The 21,818-nt window shown below is 39.8% G+C and overlaps 1 protein-coding gene across 1 annotated transcript in view; it reads right to left on the bottom strand.

The window, feature by feature from the left end:
* The window catches only part of CDC73 (cell division cycle 73), a 174,699-nt gene that overhangs the window by 44,668 nt on the left and 108,213 nt on the right, over window positions 1-21,818 (bottom strand).

The raw sequence follows: 21,818 nt of genomic DNA, 5'->3' as shown, positions 1-21,818 counted from the left end.
GTCAAATATAAAGGGAAGGGTAAACACCTTTAAAATCCCTCCTGGCCAGAGGAAAAACCCTTTCACCTATAAAGGGTTAAGAAGCTAGCATAACCTCACTGGCACCTGACCAAAATGACCAATGAGGAGACCAGATACTTTCAAAGATGGGGGAGGGGGGGGGGGGAGAAACTGTCTCTGTTCTGTGTGAGGCTTTTGCCGGGAACAGCAAAGGAATGGGGTCTTAAAACTTAGTAATTAATCTAGTTAGATATGCGTTAGATTCTGTTTTGTTTAAATGGCTGATAAAATAAGCTGTGCTGAATGGAATGTAGATCCTGTTTTTGTGTCTTTTTGTAACTTAAGGTTTTGCCTAGAGGGATTCTCTGTGTTTTGAATCTGATTACCCTGTAATGTATTTACCAACCTTATTTTACAGAGGTGATTCTTTTACTTTTTTTTCTTCAATTAAAATTCTTCTTTTAAGAACCTGATTGCTTTTTCCTTGTTCTTAAGATCCAAGGTTTGGGTCTGTGTTCACCTATGCAAATTGGTGAGGATTTTTATCAAGCCTTCCCCAGGAAAGGGGGTGTACGGTTTGGGGAGGATTTTGGGGGGAAAGACTTTCCAAACAGGCTCTTTCCCTGTTATATGTTTGTTAGATGCTTGGTGATGGCAGCAATAAAGTCCAAGGGCAAAAGATAAAATAGTTTGTACCTTGGGGAAGTTTTAACCTAAGCTGGTAAAAATAAGCTTAGGGGGTTTTCATGCAGGTCCCCACATCTGTACCCTAGAGTTCAGAGTGGGGAAGGAACCTTGACAGCTGGGAAATCTTGGTCTAGAAGCAGAGCCAGAAATAGAACCCAGGCCTCCCAAGTCCCAGTGCAGGGCACTGCTCTATCCACTAGCAAACAGTGCTTCTCCTTTTACATACATCACTTGGACAAGATATAATATGTGAATGAAAGTGGATGACTGTCCACATCGAAAACCAAAACTGGTATTATTCTCTGAATCTACTCATGAGATGCTCTGGACTGGAATGTTATGGCCAGGATTTTGAAAGGCATTTCTGTTCTGAAAAGTCTGTATATAAAAACTGTACCTTCTTGCTCAGTACATCTGAGAATGTGAGTCTTCCCTGTCTTATCTGTTTACTTTAACATAGAAAAACAAATCTGTACCGCCACTCTTTACTCCTGTTCACTCTGCAGAGCCAACACATTAGCCAAGAGTGAGCCAATTGTAATTGGTTCTGAATCAACATTACAGTAGTTTCAAATGGAAGGACAAATTCTGTTCTCATTCCTGTGAACCGATATTGGATATAAAATCCTTAGATAATGCACAAATGCAACAAGGACTAGCTTAAGTTTACAGGTCTGACTGAATAATCACTTTTTGATATGTAAACTGATCATACACTTGATCTGGAAATCATTGAGACATTAAAAACACTGAACTGCAAAATACCATTGTTATGCAGTGCTCAGCAACCCTAAATGGGGAATGATTTTCAAAAGAGCTGTATGAAAGGGAGGTCATCACATGATTCCCACATGGCTATGTAAACAAGTAACACTGCTCTGTAACTAAGAAAATTCATCAGTAGGAGACTGAAGACCAGGAGCTACAAGATCAATGACACTTTTAAAGTCACACAAACCCTCTAAATCTTAACATTTCTCCCATGTAAGTTAAACCCAAATCTTGATCTACAAAAAACTGTGATATGAGCACAAGGATGCATCAGTTGTCAACTTTCTAAAAGGCTCAAATTCAGTCAGACACCTCTCCACTGAACTTCAAAAGAAAATGCCTGATTAATTACATATGGGTAGGACTCATCTTAGTATACAGTTAGCTTGTCCAACTTCTAAAGCAACTGCTCTGCTGCTGACCTTGATGCAAGGATTTAACTTCCTTCTTAGAAGAAAAGGATTAATGCTGAATTTCTCTGTGCTGTTTTTGGTTTGTTAAAATACCATGGTCTATGTTGGCTGCTACATTAACTTTTAAAATAATTTTTGCAAGACATGCTGCATCTCTGCTCTGGACAAGCTATTTTTTGCCACTGTCCTTTCAGAGTAATTATTCAACTGCACAGAAATTGATACAAGTCAAATCATTTCATTCTAAGAGCAAAGCAGCAAGCCAAGCTGGCAAGAGCAAAGGATGGCTACCTTAGAGAGATCCCTTGCAACTAAAGAACAGATGGAATGCGAGATTCAACACCCCTCTTCTGTTTCCTGAGAAAGTGAGAAGAAGATTTCCACAGTCCATTTTACAGAAAAGTCAATGTCACGGTCTGCATGAAGATAATGTTGCCACAAAGGGGTTTTAATTGTATATTTTTAATACAACCCTTCATGTTGCCTCCCATAAACTTAATGGGAAAAAAAATCCCAAATTAGTAAATTTCCTGAAAGACATGGATGGGGGTGTGGGGAGAGAATCATAGCAAGCACCCACAGATAAAGACAAAAAGCTCACAAACACAGAAAAAGCCATAGCTACTCAGTTTTAAACAGAATTTTAGATCATACCAGAGCACTATTCTCTGACTTTGTACAGAAGTCCATACTGTTTGATTTTCAGAGAGTAAAGTCAGTCATATTTATACCACGTAGCCCTTCCTCAAATTGTTGCCTTGTTTCCCCTATCGTATGAATATAATTTAATTATTAATTGAAAAACTTTTTAAAATACCAGCTAACCAACCTGAAAAAGTCATCTGTTTGTGCATAAGAACATACAGCTCTTCTGATCCACCTGCTAAAACATGGCAATAGAAGTAGTGGAAGGTGGAGAGGAAAGAGTACAGGAATGCAGATGCGACATGCCAAGTTGAAGAAGAAGTCTGCAACCCTCCAGACACATTCTAGCATGAGAGCAGAGTGCAGAGTTTCAGCATTTTGTGACTAAGTTTGAGGAAAATCACTAGACTTCCACCCACAGGACTGGGCAAGGCATACTACATTCTTTGTCCCTGCGATATGCTGAACAACTTGAGTACTTCCAGCCAAATATACAGGAAAAAAAAAAAAAAGGAACTACGTGTAGTAAACTACTCCCATTCATCTTAAGTGTGTGTTAACTCTGAAGCCTAACAAATACTAACATTGCCAACTATGTTCACTGCTAGTCATTTTAGCAGAAGCTTCCAGCTAATGGAAAAGGAGGAAAAGGGAGTTAGACTCCCAATTCCCATTCAGTGAGATTTGGTTACCTAACCTCCTTTGGCTGGCATTTTCAAGGGACAATACATGTTTATGCATTGTAGTTGGATATTAAAAAGTCAGAGAGAGATGGGAGACAATGTCTGAGAGGAGAAATGTCTCTACTACATCATTAGAGTAGTTAAGTGAAAAAAGCCCAACAAAACCTGGAAAGCAGCATCCTATACTGAAATGGATTTGGAATGTATGACAAGAGGCACAATTAGCTCTCATCTGACTATATGTTAATGCTACAAGTGATCACTCAATAGCAGAAAGATAAGAAGTTATTTCCTAGAGTATGAAGCCCCTTTTATACCATGCAATAACATTCGCTAATCTTCCACATTTTAAAGAACCACCATTTAAGCTGCATGGGGAAAATTATGAAACCTGGACGAACACTATACAAGAAAGGACCCGTAAGAAAGCAGTACATACTTGAAATCTTAGATACTACACAGGACAAGCAAAAAGGAAGTCACCTATTCATTAAATAATCACTCTTCTAGTATTAGCACTGGTTAAGGAGGCAATGAGGCATTGCTATCCACACAGCTCCATTCTCCGACATCCCAATTTCACACCTTGTTCTACGAGCCCTGAGCAAATCCTCACTACACAAACGTTATGTTGTAGTTGTCATACTTCTAGCTAGGTTAGACAGGATGGAACTCTTCAATAAAACCACTCCTTAAATCAGTTGTAGGAGCCACTAGAGAGAGGGCACACTCAATCCCAAGGTCTGAGAGCAATGACAGCACCTGCCAGCTACACAGGGTGGAGAAGGGAGATTAGGAATCTAACAGTCAGGCTTGCAAGGCAGTGCTGAGAACTAGCACAAGGCCAGCTCCTAAAAATCCCTCTCCAAGCTACCCTGGATAAATCACTTGTACTTAATGTTAAAACCATATGGCACATTTCCAAAGGACACAGCTAATTCATATTTACTGTAGAACATTATACACCACCTTCGAAGGCTAAAAAATAATTTTTATGATAAATTGTTGTTTTGAACAGCATGCTGTCTCATAGCATCTGTTTTCTGATGGGTAGCACACAGAAATTGGCACTAAGAAGAATTGTACATCTGATTATCTTAGTTTTGTGGTCTTGGCATTATGAATTATAATGGCAAACTTTTGTTCTGTAAAACATTTTTTGTAGTTTATATGTACGTGTGGTTTCTTTCTTCAATAGAATATACATACAATGCCAGAACAACATGTATACAAAACTATCCTGAGGATATTATAATTTCCAAGGGGCACATGTTTTTCCCTGAATTTTCATCTTTATTGTAGAGCAAACCAATGATCAATGATTCACACCTGAAGTCAAAGGAAAAATATAAATACCACCAAATAACTAGAAAATGGAAGCATTTAAAACTGTGAAGTGTCAAGATATCTGATTAGTTGTGCTGTAGCAAATAATTTCAACAATTCTATTTAAATGAATGGATAATATACAAAAGGTGACCAGCATCTGGGACAGGAAAAATATTTGGACTCTTCAGAGAAATGAAGAAAAAAGAATTAAGGTCAAAGTAAGGATTGTAATGAAGGAGAGAAAAGAAGCACAAAGAGGAGTTCAACCACGATTCAAAAAGCCATCAGCAAGCTGAAGATTCATGCATGAAGTAGTACAGAAATACATGGCTAGGAGAGGAAAAGCAGCACTTTTCCCATCGAGTAACAGAAAAAGCCAAGAACATTTTGTGAAATTGTCTTATTCAAAACAATGAAGGAATAAAACTGAACAATAAGCAACTGAGACTCTCCTCAGAGTATGGGATCATCGACAGGAAGATGATGGATGAAATTTACTTTAGACAGCTTACAAAGATCCATCACACCAAGCATTCCAACTTTTCAGTAAAAACAGCTAATGAATTGTTGACAACTGATAAATACTCCTATAAAAAGAAAAGGAGTATTTGTGGCACCTTTTCTTTTTGCAGATATAGACTACATGGCTGCTACCCTACTCCTATAAAGGCATCTTACTTCAAAATTGCTTTATTCCACCTCTTTTCCCTTTAAGATTACTGATGATTTAATCTTTCTGACCCTCACATTAAAAACTGTGCAAACCATGTAGTAGGAGGATTATTAATAACTGTTTAATGAGTACAAGATTTCTTGTACTACTTGTTTAAAATTTCCTGCAATGAGACAAATATATCATCAAGTTGGAGAAAAATACATACTGGCACAAAAGTCATACGCATGATAATTTTGTTGCCCTGAAAAAAAAAAAAGTTGCTGATTTTAAGTAGAGAATAAATAGAATAATAGAATATCAGGATTGGAAGGGACCTCAGGACATCATCTAGTACAACCCCGGCTCAAAGCAAGACCAATCCCCAATTTTTGCCCCAGATCCCTAAATGGCCCCCTCAAGGATTGAACTCACAACCCTGGTTTAGCAGGCCAATGTTCAAACCACTGAGCTATCCCTCCCCCACAAAGGTATTGTGCTCTCCATCAGGGAATCAACCCCAGTCTCCCACGTGACAGGCGGGGAAACTCACCACTAACGGGCAAAGGGGCAGGACCACGCACATTTCAGTTGTTTGCAAGTAAAGGTAAAGATTCTAATGTTCATTGGCTGGAGTTCAGTTTATATGTCAACAATCACTACAGATACGTACTGTAATACTACAGTTTTCCGGGGGGAAGGGGAGAGGCGCTAACTTGAAAAATGTACTTGATATAGTAAGCATCACGTGAAGTAGCAATGATCGCACCTATTGAACGAATTACCCTCATTGCCTCATAAAAGTTTCTGAATAACATGGAACGTTTTTGCTCAAAGGATGACATACCTAATTCTTATGCATTAACTGTCAGATTGGTAAAAAGATTATGAATATTCATAAACAAATTCAGTAATTAGTCACAAAACCTGTATTTTTAAAAGCACAAATCTTCCTTAGACAGACTTCTTCCACAATATTTTAATCACAAACAAGTTAGTTTAGTCTTCCTAATTTACCTTGCAACATTGTATTTTGCCAACTCACGACTTAATCAGCTTTCATTATCTGTTTTCCTGCTCCCAGGTAACTACCATTTCGCTTTTAGGTGTGAGTATCAACCTCATTTATTATTATATATTCAGATACGCAATAACAGCATCCAATGTATGTGTTTTCAGTAAAGAGTCATTAATTCCATTTCAATACTCTTTGCTCCTGTAGTATCAGACTAAACTCAAAATATGCATCAAGGGAACTTTAATCTTAAAGCATATTTCTCACAAACTTCAACTACGTAACAGAGCCTCTGGTGAATGGGCACTGTTGTATAAATTTAGATGTAATAAATGACCAAAGGTGTTAACATAACCCAGTCAATGTCCAACATTAAACTATGTTAAACAAGGTTCAGAGTTTGGTATACAGAGACCTCAGCCTGCTTGGAACTGTGGCAAACACACCATTGAAATCCTTTTAAACTTTTATTAAAGGTACAGAAAAGATGGAGAAACAGTTAAGTATTAAGTAAGGCTTTCATTTTAACATTTCTTTTCCCTTTTAGCTGGAGAGAATTGTAGAAGGGAAAAAAACCCTTGTTTGAGAGCCTCTTAGTGGTATCAAAGATGACAACAACTGTCCTTTTTGGGAAAAGAGAAGTATTAAGTTGAGATGAACTGGAGCTGTTGCTGTTAAAATGTGAAACCCAAGTGGTGTATGGGATTCAGCTGGAGCTGGTAGAGGTGGCAGTATTATCTGCGTCCCTCTTTCTGGTCCAGTCTGGTCAGGACATCTCTCAGGATTAGGATTAAAAAGGAGTAGCGGCCTCAGGTAGCAGCCACGATGGTGAAGTTTGCTTCAGTAGCCTCAATCTGTTCTTCTGTGTCTCCCCCGCCCCAGTCTCTTTCTTTAAAGGACACACAAAGGGAGTGATGAGTAAAATAGCCCATCCACTCATTATTCCCTCCACCAGTTAGGCTTAATATCTGACTCATCAATTTTGGTTCATTAATTAATTGACAGTTTCCTGTCTTCTGTTTTTACCAAGCCTGATTACAACAGAGTTCTTGAATTATATCAATATGGTCTTTTTATTTGGACTAATACAGTCTGTCTGGTTCTCTTAATAACATTCATTATTGAGAGTAACTTGACCTATCTTGTCATCTTTTGTTATTATAAATTGTTTTATAAACGTTTACATACTTTTTACAATTGAGCTCACAAAGTAAATTTATTGGCTTAATTATCACAACAGACCTGTATCACTGGCATAAATACAAAATACAATACATCTAAAAATTTGACTCTTTGCACATAATCAAAGAAAACAAAAGATAATTTCTGATATTCTTACATGTCCTTGAAATTAAGTTTTTTGTTATATTCTACTCAGCTCTTGCTTTTTCAGATATTTTTCTATTTTGGCTTTAAAACTTCCTAAACTACAACCAGTCTCTCATCAATCATCATATGGTACATTCCATTTTCACAGTAAGATTCTGGAACTAGAAGTTAGCTAGTGAGTGAAACTTTCAAAATTTGCATACATTATATCGATGCTCATCGGATTTCTATATGAAAATCCACAATCTGACTGCACTGTTTGCTACTTTTTGAAGAAAACAATTTTAGCAGCAAGGGACAGAGACTTAAATCTAGCTATGCATAAAGCTATTGTTTCTATCTTTAAAAACCATCAAACCTATAAATTGTGCATGAAACCTGTACACACAACTACACCTTCCTGTCAACGTAACTCTATCTTGTCTTCCTCCGATAGTTACACTGCCTTGCTGATCTTATTTTAAGAGATACTAAGTTCTTTAGACAGTCTCTTACTATGCATCTGTACAGCACTCAGCACAATGTGGCCCCAATCTGACTTACTTTAATACTAGTCAATATACTGAGTAGCTAGAAATTTTGAAAAATAATCGTATTTGGGGAATATTTTGCAGTACAACATCACAGTTTATCATTAAGGCTGCAAGTTTGTCACGGAAGTCTCAGATTCTGTGATTTTCCGAGACCTCTGTGACTTTTGCAGTGACCACTAGGGGCGGTCTCGGGCCACCGCACCCCCATCCCCAGAAGCAGAAGGAGTTTGGGTGTGGGAAGGGCTTGGGGCAGCACTTATCTCTAGGGGCTCCCCGGAAGCGGCAACATGTCCTTCCCTCGTCTCCTAGATGAAGGCATGGCAAGCCAGGAGGCTCTGTGCACTGCCTCTGCCTGCAAGCACCGCCCACACAGTTCCCACTGGACTTGGTTCCTGGCCAATGGGAGGTGCAGAGCAGGTAATCGGGCACCTCCGCCTCGGGGCTGCAGAGACATGCCAGCTGCTTCTTGGAGCCACGCAGAGCCGGGAAGGAAGCCTACCAGCCCCCACCCCCACCCTAGAGCACCCGCCAGCCCCCCGAGCCACCGCCCTCCTCAAGCACCCGTGGTGCCCCGGGCTGCCTCCTGCCCCAGAGCACCCAAGTTTTAGTCAGGGATATATAGTACAAGTCATGGACAGGTCATGGGCCATGAATTTTTGTTTACTGCCTGTGACCTGTCCATGACTTTTACTAAAAATACCCGTGACGAAAACGTTACCTTACTTATCCTCACAAAAGCAACAGGGAGTTTCCCAGCTGTCACAGATTTAACCAACTCTAGTCATATTAACTTTTATGAAGGATACTATTTTTCCTCATATTCCTTAATTTAAAATTGTCATAAGTGAATTAAATATTTTGTGATGCATTATTCTTGCTTTTTTGCTGAAATAATTTGCAAAATTCAGTAACTGTCAATGGAATTCCCTGTCTTTAGTCAGGTCCCACTGTACACTTAAATACTGACTATTTCTAAAGTCTGAAGGAGCATTAACATTCAGAGTTTGAATTATATCAATTGACTGGTGAATTGACAAAGTAATTTTCTTTAAGTCTGGTATTGCCATAACATAAATCATTACTACAATTTGGGAAAATACCCCTAAGACTATAGGACAGATATACACTGTGTTGTACAACCTTTTCCCAAGAAGCATATTCTATTTTTCCTTGGAGGAATCTTTTGTGCATACAAGTTAGCTTACACTCTAATGTAGTGCAATTTGGGTGGGGGCTGATTATTTAAAAAGAAATTGCTTATTGCTGCTATTTAAGTCATGAATTACAGCAGAGAGTGAAGCTTTCAAAATTTGTATGCCTTATATCGCTGCTCATCCGCTACCCAAATGGTTTCTATATGAAAATATCACAAACTGATTGCACTGTTTTCTGACCTTTTGAAGGAAACAGTTTTAGCAGCAAGGGACAGAATTGACAATTTGATGCCATCTTGTGGCTTTCCTAATTGTGGGAGTTTAATTCTCAGTCTGATCCTTTCAACATTTTTGCCCTTTATCGCATTTAAAAATAAACTTGTGCTAGAGTTTTACTCAGAAACAAAATTTAAAATACTTCCACACTATTGAAATATAACGCAAGTGCAGATAAAGAGGATAACTTGACAACAGTAAAGAATAATAATTTGCATGGTCCATCTTCAGCCTGGATATATACAATGTAAAACAGTTTTCCATATTACTGTCACGATAGCAAGCCTTATAATTCAACATTTCATTATTAAGTTTTTCTACTTATTAAAAGTTTTGGAATTTCAATCATGGGCAAGAATAAAACACTTCATCTGACAGTAAACTTGCAAACTCCATAAATATTAATGAGGAACATTTACCTATTCAATTTCAGGGAGAACAATGTATAAATACCTGATTTGAAACTACGACAGTATTATGATGGGAAAGCTGTACAAAGGCGCGTGGTAGCAATGACCAGAAAAACTAGAGAACCAAACAAATCAAATCTAGAACTATTGTTGAATGAGCTTCTGTACTTTGAGAAAGTGAGGGTTTACAGTCTATATCAAGTATACATTTTTGTATAAATTAAGTTGTATGCGCTTTAAATTACTATAAAAAAAGAGATACACAATAAAAGGTGTAAAGACAAAAATTGAAAAGACTTAGAGGTGGTAAACATGTGGCCTGCTTGAGACATCCACCCCATCCCATATTAATGATTCAGATTCTGTGAAATGCAAGATGTCATTAAAAAAAAAATAGTTTCTTGTCCTTATATCTGTGGGGGGGAAAAAACCCCATTTTAAGTATGAACCAAGCACAAACAACTCAAATGTAAACTGCCCCCATTCATCTCAGTGGTGTGTTCTCTGTTAAGTCAAATGATTCTGTCAACCACATGATTTTTAAATATTTGGGGAGTGCAACTTACATAGCTTGTCTGTACAGTTCTGTGCAAACAACTTGCATGTGCATGTAGTCAAAGGGCTGAAATAAATTCAAGTCAGAAAATGCCTACCATAATTTTACATTATATTTTTCTACTGAATCCACCGTTTTTTTTTGTTGTTTTTTTTTTTTTTAGTTGTATTCAGGTTCTTAGGCCAGTCTCCTTACTGTGGTAACTGAATGCAATTGGCTAGGGGTGGCCAAACTTATTGGCTCTTCTAGCCGCATCTGATAATCTTCAGAAATCAGAGTGCCGGATGCGCCTGCTGGGGCTCAGGGGTTCAGCCCCGCTCCTGCTGAAGCCCTGAGACACCACTCCCTCCCCAGAGGGCTGAAGCTCCTAGCCCTGTCACCCTGCTGCAGGGCACAAGCCCTGAGCTTTCCCCCACTCAAGTTTGGTAGGTAGAGAATGGGGTGAGGGTATGGGGGGGTGCACAGGTAGATACCACTAAACAATTTATACAATTTCTTCCTGTTCAGATCAGTAATTCAAAGATAGATTTCAAGACTATTACCTGACAATAGACAAGGCGTTTGACATAATTTCAATTAGAGAGCCATCAAAAGTTTGTTTCATCTTTGTCAAAATGCAGATAAGTGGCAACACAATGCTCTGCTTAGCATAGCACACTGAAAGTTTATTTATATATTCTAAGTAGAATTCATGTGATGTATGAATAAAATCTTCAATTGGAATGTGCATAATGAATTCATTGCAATCTTCTGGCTAGCAGTGGGTAATATTAAAACTCCATGTTTGTGCATGGATTTGTGGTTCGAAAACCACCTGTGACTGCAGCAGGGATTGAATAGAAATGCGTATAACAGTGCAGTTTAATGCAGAAGCCTCACAGGAGATAGGCAGGCTAAAATAAAAAAATTAAGACATCTGTTTAACTAGACATCTCTAACACTGTGGATTAAAAAAAAAGTTACAAAATAAATGCCACACTTATTTCCTTTTTTACTGGAGTTTAAGAAAGGGAAAGCTCCATCTTAATTATAAAGGACATACAAATTTAAATACTTTTTATTCAAGTTTTAAAATTAGTTTCAGAGACTGATATTTGTCATGACAGGATATAAATTATCCTTTTGTTTTTGGTATTTTACTCGACTTCTGGAAAGAAGTGGGAACATTCCAATTATATAGTGTGACAATGTTCCTGCTCTACCTTGGTGGGTCTTGCACTTATTGGTGGATTTGCTCACCTTGGAGTTTCACGGCAGCCCTCAGCTTGGCCGTTTTTCTGAATTCACAGTCCAGGTCGACGACTCCTGTGTCTGACCAGGAGTTGGGAGGATTTGGGGGGAACCCGGGCCCGCCCTCTACTCCAGGTTCCAGCCCAGGGCCCTGTGGAATGCAGCTGACTAGAGTGCCTCCTGGAACAGCTGGGTGACAGCTACAACTCTCTGGGCTAGTTCCCCATGGCCTCCTCCCAACACCTTCTTTATCCTCACCATAGAACCTTCTTCCTGGTGTCTGATAATGCTTATACTCCTCAGTCCTCCAACAGTCTGCATTCTCACTCTCAGCTCCTCACATGCACACCACAAACTGAAATGAGCTTTTTTAAAACCCAGGTGCCCTGATTAGCCTGCCTTAATTGATTCTAGCAGCTTCTTGATTGGCTGCAGGTGTTCTAATCAGCCTGTCTTGTCTCCAGAAGGTTCCTGATTGTTCTGGAACCTTCCCTGTTACTTTACCCAGGGAAAAGGGACCTACTTAGCCAGGGGCTAATATATCTGCCTCTTATAGCCATCTGGCCCAACCCTGTCACAATAGACAAATAATATTAAAATTTGATCACATTTTGCAAATGTTATTTAAAACTTTTATTAAAGGGAAGAGTGATAGCATGTTCAAAACAATGTAATTACAGTGAGGGGCAACTGTAAGCTCCCCTTCACACTAGTATGCAATGAATTTGTGCAGGAAGAAGCACTACAAGATTTACTCCAAAAAGGAGCACTTGTAACTGTACTGTAAAGACCTGTGACATATCAGCAATTCTGAGTGTGCCTGAGCATATCTATAAGCATAGCAGATGCTTAAACTGGTGGAGATGGACCTTTAGTATGTGATAAAAAAAAGGAAAAATGTTATTTTTGGAAGAAGTTATAGAATTAAGTTTAAATAGATTTGGAGTCCATTGTACAATAAATGCAAATTTCATGCGTTATTGTGGAATTGTATGTAACATTTAGGGTGACCAGATGTCCCGATTTTATAGGGACAGTCCCGATATTCGAGGCTCTCTCTTATATAGATGCCTAATTGCCACTCCAACTTTTCACACTTTTTATCTGGTCACCCTGGTAACTTTTCTAGGGGGGAGATGTGTCCAGTGTGAAGGCCTGTTGAGGCAGTCTGGCTTGCTGGGAAACTCATAATGCAGGGAGAGTACAGTACAACCTGGAAAAGTCCCACTTAGGAGGGAAAGAGACAAGTCTCACCCCAAAAGAAGTGAGGGCTGAGAAGCCAGGATCCTTCAATGGGTGCCCTCGCAGGACCATAGAGGGGAAGGACAGACGCAGTTGTCCTGAACACTGACAGGGTTATTTAAAAAGTCTCAAAAGAAAAGAGCAAAGACTCCCTTTCCAGTTTCTCCTTAGAGATTCAAAAATGTACTTCCAATACTGTGGTATGCAAAATAATAAAAATTCTGAGACACAATAAGTCATATAAAACCCCCATTTTTCTCCATTTACTTTCTGAATAAATTATCTACCACAATACTTTAAAAAATAATTTTACATCCAGTCTTCTCTCCCGTTCACTGGAAAAATTTCATTTAACTTTATTCATCTATACCTTATTGTTTGAGCAACCCTAGATCAAAATGATTTTATCCTTGTGGTGACAGAAGAACACAACTTCATGGGTGGTCAGGGTCACAGAGTTGGAGGCAGTTTTCCAGATAATCACCTTGGAAAGCTCTGAATATCAGAACCAAGCCCTTGATTATGTTTCTATATTCCTTGAGGAGCCAATGCACAGAGCAGAGCACTGGGGTGAGGTGCTCTCAGCCTGTGTTGCCAAGTAGAATATTCCCCTATGGTTTTTGAATGCTTTGCTTTTCAGCCTCACCTACTGGAAAGCTGCTGCATTCTGATTACAATCCATTACAATCTACATACCACACAGACTATGCTGACAGCTTGTGCCACACACTCTCAAGGAAACTGCGGAACCACCTGATCAACATCCTCTACAGCAAACAGGGAAAGATTAAGAATGAGCTCTCAAAACTGGATACTCTCATAAAGAACCAACCTTCCACACAAACTTCCTCGTGGCTGGACTTTACAAAAACTAGACAAGCCATTTACAAAACACACTTTGATTCTCTACAAAAGAAAAAGGACACTAAGCTATCTAAACTACTATATGCCACAAGGGGCCACAACAATGGTTCCCGTAACCCACCCAGCAATATTGTTAATCTATCCAACTATACTCTTAGCCCAGCGGAAGAATCTGTCCTATCTCGGGGCCTCTCCTTTTGCCCCTCCACCCCCACGAACATGATACAGTTCTGTGGTGACCTAGAATCCTATTTTCGACGTCTCAGACTCAAGGAATATTTCCAACACACCTCTGACCAACATATTAACCCACAGAGACCTTCCTGCCAACACTACAAAAAGAAGGATTCTAGGTGGACTCCTCCTGAAGGTCGAAACAGCAGCCTGGATTTCTACATAGACTGCTTCCGCCGACGTGCACGAGCTGAAATTGTGGAAAAGCAGCATCGCTTACCCCATAACCTCAGCCATGCAGAACACAGGGCCATCCACAGCCTCAGAAACAACTCTGACATCATAATCAAAAAGGCTGACAAAGGAGGTGCTGTCGTCATCATGAATAGGTCAGAGTATGAACAAGAGGCTACTAGGCAGCTCTCCAACACCACTTTCTACAAGCCATTACCCTCTGATCCCACTGAGAGTTACCAAAAGAAACTACAGCATTTGTTCAAGAAACTCCCTGAAAAAGCACAAGAACAAATCCGCACAGACACACCCCTGGAGCCAGGACCTGGGGTATTCTATCTGCTACCCAAGATCCATAAACCTGGAAATCCTGGACGCCCCATCATCTCAGGCATTGGCACCCTGACAGCAGGATTGTCTGGCTATGCAGACTCCCTCCTCAGGCCCTTCGTTACCAGCACTCCCAGCTATCTTCGAGACACCACCGATTTCCTGAGGAAACTACAGTCCATTGGTGATCTTCCTAAAAACACCATCCTAGCCACTATGGATGTAGAAGCCCTCTACACCAACATTCCACACAAAGATGGACTACGAGCCGTCAGGAACAGTATCCCCGATACTGTCACGGCTAACCTGGTGGCAGAACTTTGTGACTTTGTCCTGACCCATAACTATTTCACATTTGGTGACAATGTATACCTTCAAATCAGCGGCACTGCGATGGGTACCCGCATGGCCCCACAGTATGCCAACATTTTTATGGCTGACTTAGAACAACGCTTCCTCAGCTCTCGTTCCCTAATGCCCCTACTCTACTTGCGCTACATTGATGACATCTTCATCATCTGGACCCATGGAAAAGAAGCTCTTGAGGAATTCCACCATGATTTCAACAATTTCCATCCCACCATCAACCTCAGCCTGGACCAGTCCACACAAGAGATCCACTTCCTGGACACTACGGTGCTAATAAGCGATGGTCACATAAACACCACCCTATATCGGAAACCTACTGACCGCTATTCCTACCTACATGCCTCTAGCTTTCATCCAGATCATACCACTCGATCCATTGTCTACAGCCAAGCGCTACGATATAACCGCATTTGCTCCAACCCCTCAGACAGAGACAAACACCTACAAGATCTCTATCATGCATTCCTACAACTACAGTACCCACCTGCTGAAGTGAAGAAACAGATTGACAGAGCCAGAAGAGTACCCAGAAGTCACCTACTACAGGACAGGCCCAACAAAGAAAACAACAGAACGCCATTAGCCATCACCTTCAGCCCCCAACTAAAACCCCTCCAACGCATCATCAAGGATCTACAACCTATCCTGAAGGACGAGCCATCGCTCTCTCAGATCTTGGGAGACAGACCAGTCCTTGCTTACAGACAGCCCCCCAATCTGAAGCAAATACTCACCAGCAACCACACACCACACAACAGAACCACTAACCCAGGAACCTATCCTTGCAACAAAGCCCGTTGCCAACTCTGTCCACATATCTATTCAGGGGATACCATCATAGGGCCTAATCACATCAGCCACACTATCAGAGGCTCGTTCACCTGCGCATCTACCAATGTGATATATGCCATCATGTGCCAGCAATGCCCCTCTGCCATGTACATTGGCCAAACTGGACAGTCTCTACGTAAAAGAATGAATGGACACAAATCAGACGTCAAGAATTATAACATTCAAAAACCAGTTGGAGAACACTTCAATCTCTCTGGTCACTCGATCACAGACCTAAGAGTGGCTATACTTCAACAAAAAAGCTTCAAAAACAGACTCCAACGAGAGACTGCTGAATTGGAATTAATTTGCAAACTGGATACAATTAACTTAGGCTTGAATAGAGACTGGGAATGGATGAGTCATTACACAAAGTAAAACTATTTCCCCATGGTATTTCTCCCTCCCACCCCACCCCCCACTGTTCCTCTGATATTCTTAAAAAGAAAAGGAGTACTTGTGGCACCTTAGAGACTAACAAATTTATTAGAGCATAAGCTTTCGTGAGCTACAGCTCACTTCATCTACTCTGAAACCTCTGATATTCTTGTTAACTGCTGGAATTAGCCTACCTGCTTGTCACCATGAAAGGTTTTCCTCCTTCCCCCCCCCTGCTGTTGGTGATGGCTTATCTTAAGTGATCACTCTCCTTACAGTGTGTATGATAAACCCATTGTTTCATGTTCTCTGTGTGTGTGTATATAAATCTCTCCTCTGTTTTTTCCACCAAATGCATCCGATGAAGTGAGCTGTAGCTCACGAAAGCTTATGCTCTAATAAATTTGTTAGTCTCTAAGGTGCCACAAGTACTCCTTTTCTTTTTGCGAATACAGACTAACACGGCTGCTACTCTGAAACCTGCATTCTGATTGAACATTAGCTTTTTCAGGCTCAAAAGCTTTATCCATAGATATTATCAATTTCAATAAATCCTAGAAGTGTTTGTATCATTGTGATCAAATCAGAATATGATGGGCTATGGGAGAGTCTTCTGGCCAGCCATCTCTGGCAATAGATGTTTTTAGACAGCCAGAGATAAAGAACAGTGAAGACTCCTGAAGAACTCCAAGACTGCAGATTCTCTTGATAATTGGGGAGCAAACACTCAGTGAATAATAATATTCTAGACATGGTGAGTACTTGATAGTTCCTGGTGAGGGAAGCATTTTAATCACCCTCTACCTTGGATCAGTTGTAAAGCACTAGTGGGGACAGGATGCCATTACTGCTTGAGGATAAATAAGCATAGAGCTGGCTGTTACCCACGTAACACTTGGCAGTTGCAGTTTATGCTACCGTAGGATATCCTCCAATGGTTTCACACAGATCAGATGTTCTCAAACTTTAGTGTGGGCTACACCTTGAGAGAGAGAGGGTTATGGAGAATGTCTCCTGCTATTACCAGTCACATCACACATTCCATTTCCAATTCCTTAGCATTTATGTGGAAATTACAGCAATTGCTTATCTGTAAAAGTTATACTTGGAAGAAGTAATGTGCTTTTATCTGACTTTCTGGGCAACTTGAAAACCAGCACCATGTGACCCATCAAGGCACTCACATCACCAATAAGTAGCCTATGAGTATCCAGCAGTCCAGAAGCCAGTTTGAGACCTACCGATAAAGATAATGAACAAGACATCAGGGGTGGGGATGACAGATTTGTGGGATTTCACACATGAAAGCCACAGAGACTGATGAATAGTTCTTTGCCACAAGTTTCTGTGTCTGGTCTCAGATGTACAAGAGCCACCTCAAAGCATTTCTATTCTGATATGACAACTATTTTATTTCCGGTAATCTCTGGGCCTATATACAGAGCCAGTCACATATTAGGATTTGTTCAGGCTATATGTGGACAGGGGCATGGCAAAAACTATTATGCCCTGGTTATTATGGGATTCTTACTCTAACTAGGAATAGGGAGAACTTTCCATCTTCAAACAAAGTTTGTACCACTGTGGTCTGCCCCAGGAAGCTTACAGACCCATCTTAAATTCTAACCCATACTCAAAGAAAACACCACATAGTCAAACAAGGAATGAAAGAACTGGAGACATATTTCAACCACTAACTGCTAATACTATTGTGAAACCAGGTGCCCACCCACTTCCATTACACCACAGATCTCCTTGGTCTTTTGATAGCCTATATCAAAAGCAGCAGAAAGGAAAAAAAAAAATTTACTACCACTGATGCTCATGAGTGGACCAAGTTAGAATATGACATAAGGAATTGTTACAGAGAAACACAAGACCTTGTATTTATTTCTCTGCCATAATGGCAGCAAAGTCATGCCTCAGAAAAGGTGAGGGAACAATTTTAAAATTTTATTCCCCTATGGTTTTTGAATCTTTTGTTTTTCAGCCTCACATACAGTTAGTACCAGATATTAGCAAAATGCCAGGCACTATATATGTATAAGTATGCGAATATGCAAAAATAACTACCCCTTTAGACAAAGCTGTTAGTCTGAAATGAAAATAATATTAGCTGTTAAGGGAAAAATAAGTTAACTGATAAATTGCTGTTAGACCAGTTTCTTCCCCCACACTCCTCTAATATGTAACACTTCAACACTCCTTGACAACAAATTAGTAGTGTATTCAGAGTAACAGATCTACTCGATTGAAAGTTTTAACAATTAAGCACAAAAAAATCTAATCCATAATAAGACACACAGGAAAGTCACTTGTCATTTAGTGAGCAAATCTCATTAAAAACACCTATGTCAGACAAAGACTGACTGTTCTCAAATAAATTAAACATACCATAGTTTGAACCTACCTGATGCAGGCTTATTTTGTCACAACTGGGGGGCGGGAGATCTCTATTTTTGAAAACAAACACATTGATACTTGGTTACCATGCTAATGTGTTCCTCTACCTGTCCAAATGAAGTATGAACCAGAAAATAGAAAGTCCTTTGTTTGTTTTCAATCAAATGGAAGACAAGAAAAACAAATCCAAGTCTGTCAAGATGAAAAATCAGTCTAAACATTCAATTTATTGTAATCATGTAACTTTAATAGCGTTGCAAACTAAAATGCTATATCTTATCTGTAGGTTTCAGAGTAGCAGCCGTGTTAGTCTGTATTCGCAAAAAGAAAAGGAGTACTTGTGGCACCTTAGAGACTAACAAATTTATTAGAGCATAAGCTTTCGTGAGCTACAGCTCACTTCATCGGATGCATTTGGTGGAAAAAACAGAGGAGAGATTTATATACACACACACAGAGAACATGAAACAATGGGTTTATCATACACACTGTAAGGAGAGTGATCACTTAAGATAAGCCATCACCAGCAGCAGGGGGGGGGGGGGGGGGAGGAAAACCTTTCATGGTGACAAGCAGGTAGGCTAATTCCAGCAGTTAACAAGAATATCAGAGGAACAGTGGGGGGTGGGGTGGGAGGGAGAAATACCATGGGCAAATAGTTTTACTTTGTGTAATGACTCATCCATTCCCAGTCTCTATTCAAGCCTAAATTAATTGTATCCAGTTGCAAATTAATTCCAAATCAGCAGTCTCTCGTTGGAGTCTGTTTTTGAAGCTTTTTTGTTGAAGTATAGCCACTCTTAGGTCTGTGATCGAGTGACCAGAGAGATTGAAGTGTTCTCCAACTGGTTTTTGAATGTTATAATTCTTGACGTCTGATTTGTGTCCATTCATTCCTCTACGCAGAGACTGTCCAGCTCGGCCAATGTACATGGCAGAGGGGCATTGCTGGCACATGATGGCATATATCACATTGGTAGATGCGCAGGTGAACGAGCCTCTGATAGTGTGGCTGATGTGATTAGGCCCTATGATGGTATCCCCCGAATAGATATGTGGACAGAGTTGACAACGGGCCTCGTTGCAAGGATAGGCTCCTGGGTTAGTGGTTCCGTTGTGTGGTGTGTGGTTGCTGGTGAGTATTTGCTTCAGATTGGGGGGCTGTCTGTAAGCAAGGACCGGTCCGCCCCCCAAGATCTGAGAGAGCGATGGCTCGCCCCTCAGGACAGGCCGCAGACCCTTGATGATGCTTTGGAGGGGTTTTAGTTGGGGGCTGAAGGTGATGGCTAATGGCGTTCTGTTGTTTTCTTTGTTGGGCCTGCCCTGCAGCAGGTGACTTCTGGGTACTCCTCTGGCTCTGTCAATCTGTATCTTATCTGTATCGAGCATAACATGATTGCCTATTAACTTGTTAAGAGGTAGGTTAATTCTTTGCTACTAAGAATTGGTTAGAAATACATAAATACGAACATTTTCAATGTTATTTCTATGCATGAATCTTCAAGATTGCGGACCACAATCAAACTGAGATTATAATAAATTTCTGGGCATGTACCTGGGTACTAGACACCTATGGAAGAGACAATTCATTGTTCTAAACTATGAAAGAGGCATATAGTGATCATTATGATTTTAACCACAAAAAATTTTAGCAAGAGAAAATAGATATCCTAGTAAGTTATTTAAAGCTACCGTGAGCAATGAAATGGAAAAAAAAATACTGGATGATAGAGAGGCAATTAAGAATGACAACACAATCTCCAATTTGCCTGAAAGTTATATTTTTGTTTACCAGAAGTAGAGAAGACGACCATGTTAGCATCTCAGGGAACATCTAATACTGCAATAAAAACCCCATAGTACTGAGTAGTCAGTGCCCAGGTCAACTGACGTGGGCTCTTGGAGCTCGGGCTCTGAGCACCTCCCCATCGTGGAGTTTCAGAGTCTGGACTTTAGCCCAAGCCTGAATGCCTACACTGCAATTTTTGGCCCCACAGCCTGAGCCCCACAAGCCCCAGTCAGCTGACCAGGGCCAATCACGGCCATGCTGTGGGTCTTTTACTGCAGCATAGACATACCTTCAGAAAACAGCAAAGAGTCAGGTTTTGCCTGGAGAGGAAAGGCAATTCAACTGATGTCACACAGAATTGATCAATAATACAAACATGAAAGCTGATGCAGATATACGATAATGACCAGTAAATAAAGCCTAGGAAATGCTGTGGTAAAAATAACTGATTCTACACAGATTAACATTTTAGAAGTTAATGCTAGAGCACTTATTTCTGGATTATAAAAAATTTAAAAATTCAAGTAACTTTTGACAGAATACTTACTGTTTAAAATTATGAACGCTGAAAAAATTCTTCTCAATTTAGAGCAACAAGGAACACATCATTCTGAAAAAATCACTTGTATTTGGTGTAGTCTTGGAAACTTTGTTTCTTTATAGACGTTGCAGCAATATTATTAGGATTAGTGCGCTCACTGTACTAATAAAATACCCATTCACTTATTCCCCATTTACAATTAGATTGTGTGGCCTATCCCCAACTAGTTTTTAATCCATTAAGTGTGCGCCATATTGATTTTGAATCAATCCAGTTTATTAATCAAAGTGTTGTGCAGTACCAAGTCAAACAACTTACAGAAGTTTAGCATATATTACATCAACACGATTACCTTGATCAATTAAACTTGTAAACTTGTATTAAAAAGAAAAAAAACAAGTTAGTTTGATAGAATTTATTTTTTATACACCCATTTTGACTAGCATTAATAATACAGAATTACTAAAGAATTAAATTAGGGTTGTATTGGTCATTTTGTTATTTTGTCTGGGACTGAAGTCAGGCTGATAGCACTATAAATTACCCATGTCATGCTGTTTACTCTTTTTAAATATTGCCAAAGTACTAGCTTTCTTCCAGTTCTCTGGAACTTCCCCAGTGTTCTAAGACATACTGAAAACACAGCAAGATCCTCAGCCAGCTCTTTTAAAATTCTTGGATGCAAGTAATCTGGACTTTCAGATTTAAAAATATCTAGCCTTTGTAGTTGCTGATTAGCATTCTCCTGAGTTACACTTGGAATGGAAAGTGTTTCATCATAATAATATGCTATGACTACATCTGTCTTTTCCCCAAATATTTATTTCTGCCTTTTCTGCATTATTACTGATATTTCTACCACTTCCACCTAGTAATGGACCAATACCATTGTTGGGATTCTTTTTGTTCCTAATATACTTCAACTCCTCATTGTTCTCAACTCCACTGGCCATAGACGACTTCTTGTTTGCTTTCACTTT

Source organism: Dermochelys coriacea, chromosome 8 (genome assembly GCF_009764565.3).
Source record: "Dermochelys coriacea isolate rDerCor1 chromosome 8, rDerCor1.pri.v4, whole genome shotgun sequence".
In the NCBI taxonomy this organism is placed as follows: domain Eukaryota; kingdom Metazoa; phylum Chordata; order Testudines; family Dermochelyidae; genus Dermochelys; species Dermochelys coriacea.
This window is presented reverse-complemented; position numbering and strand designations above follow the sequence as displayed.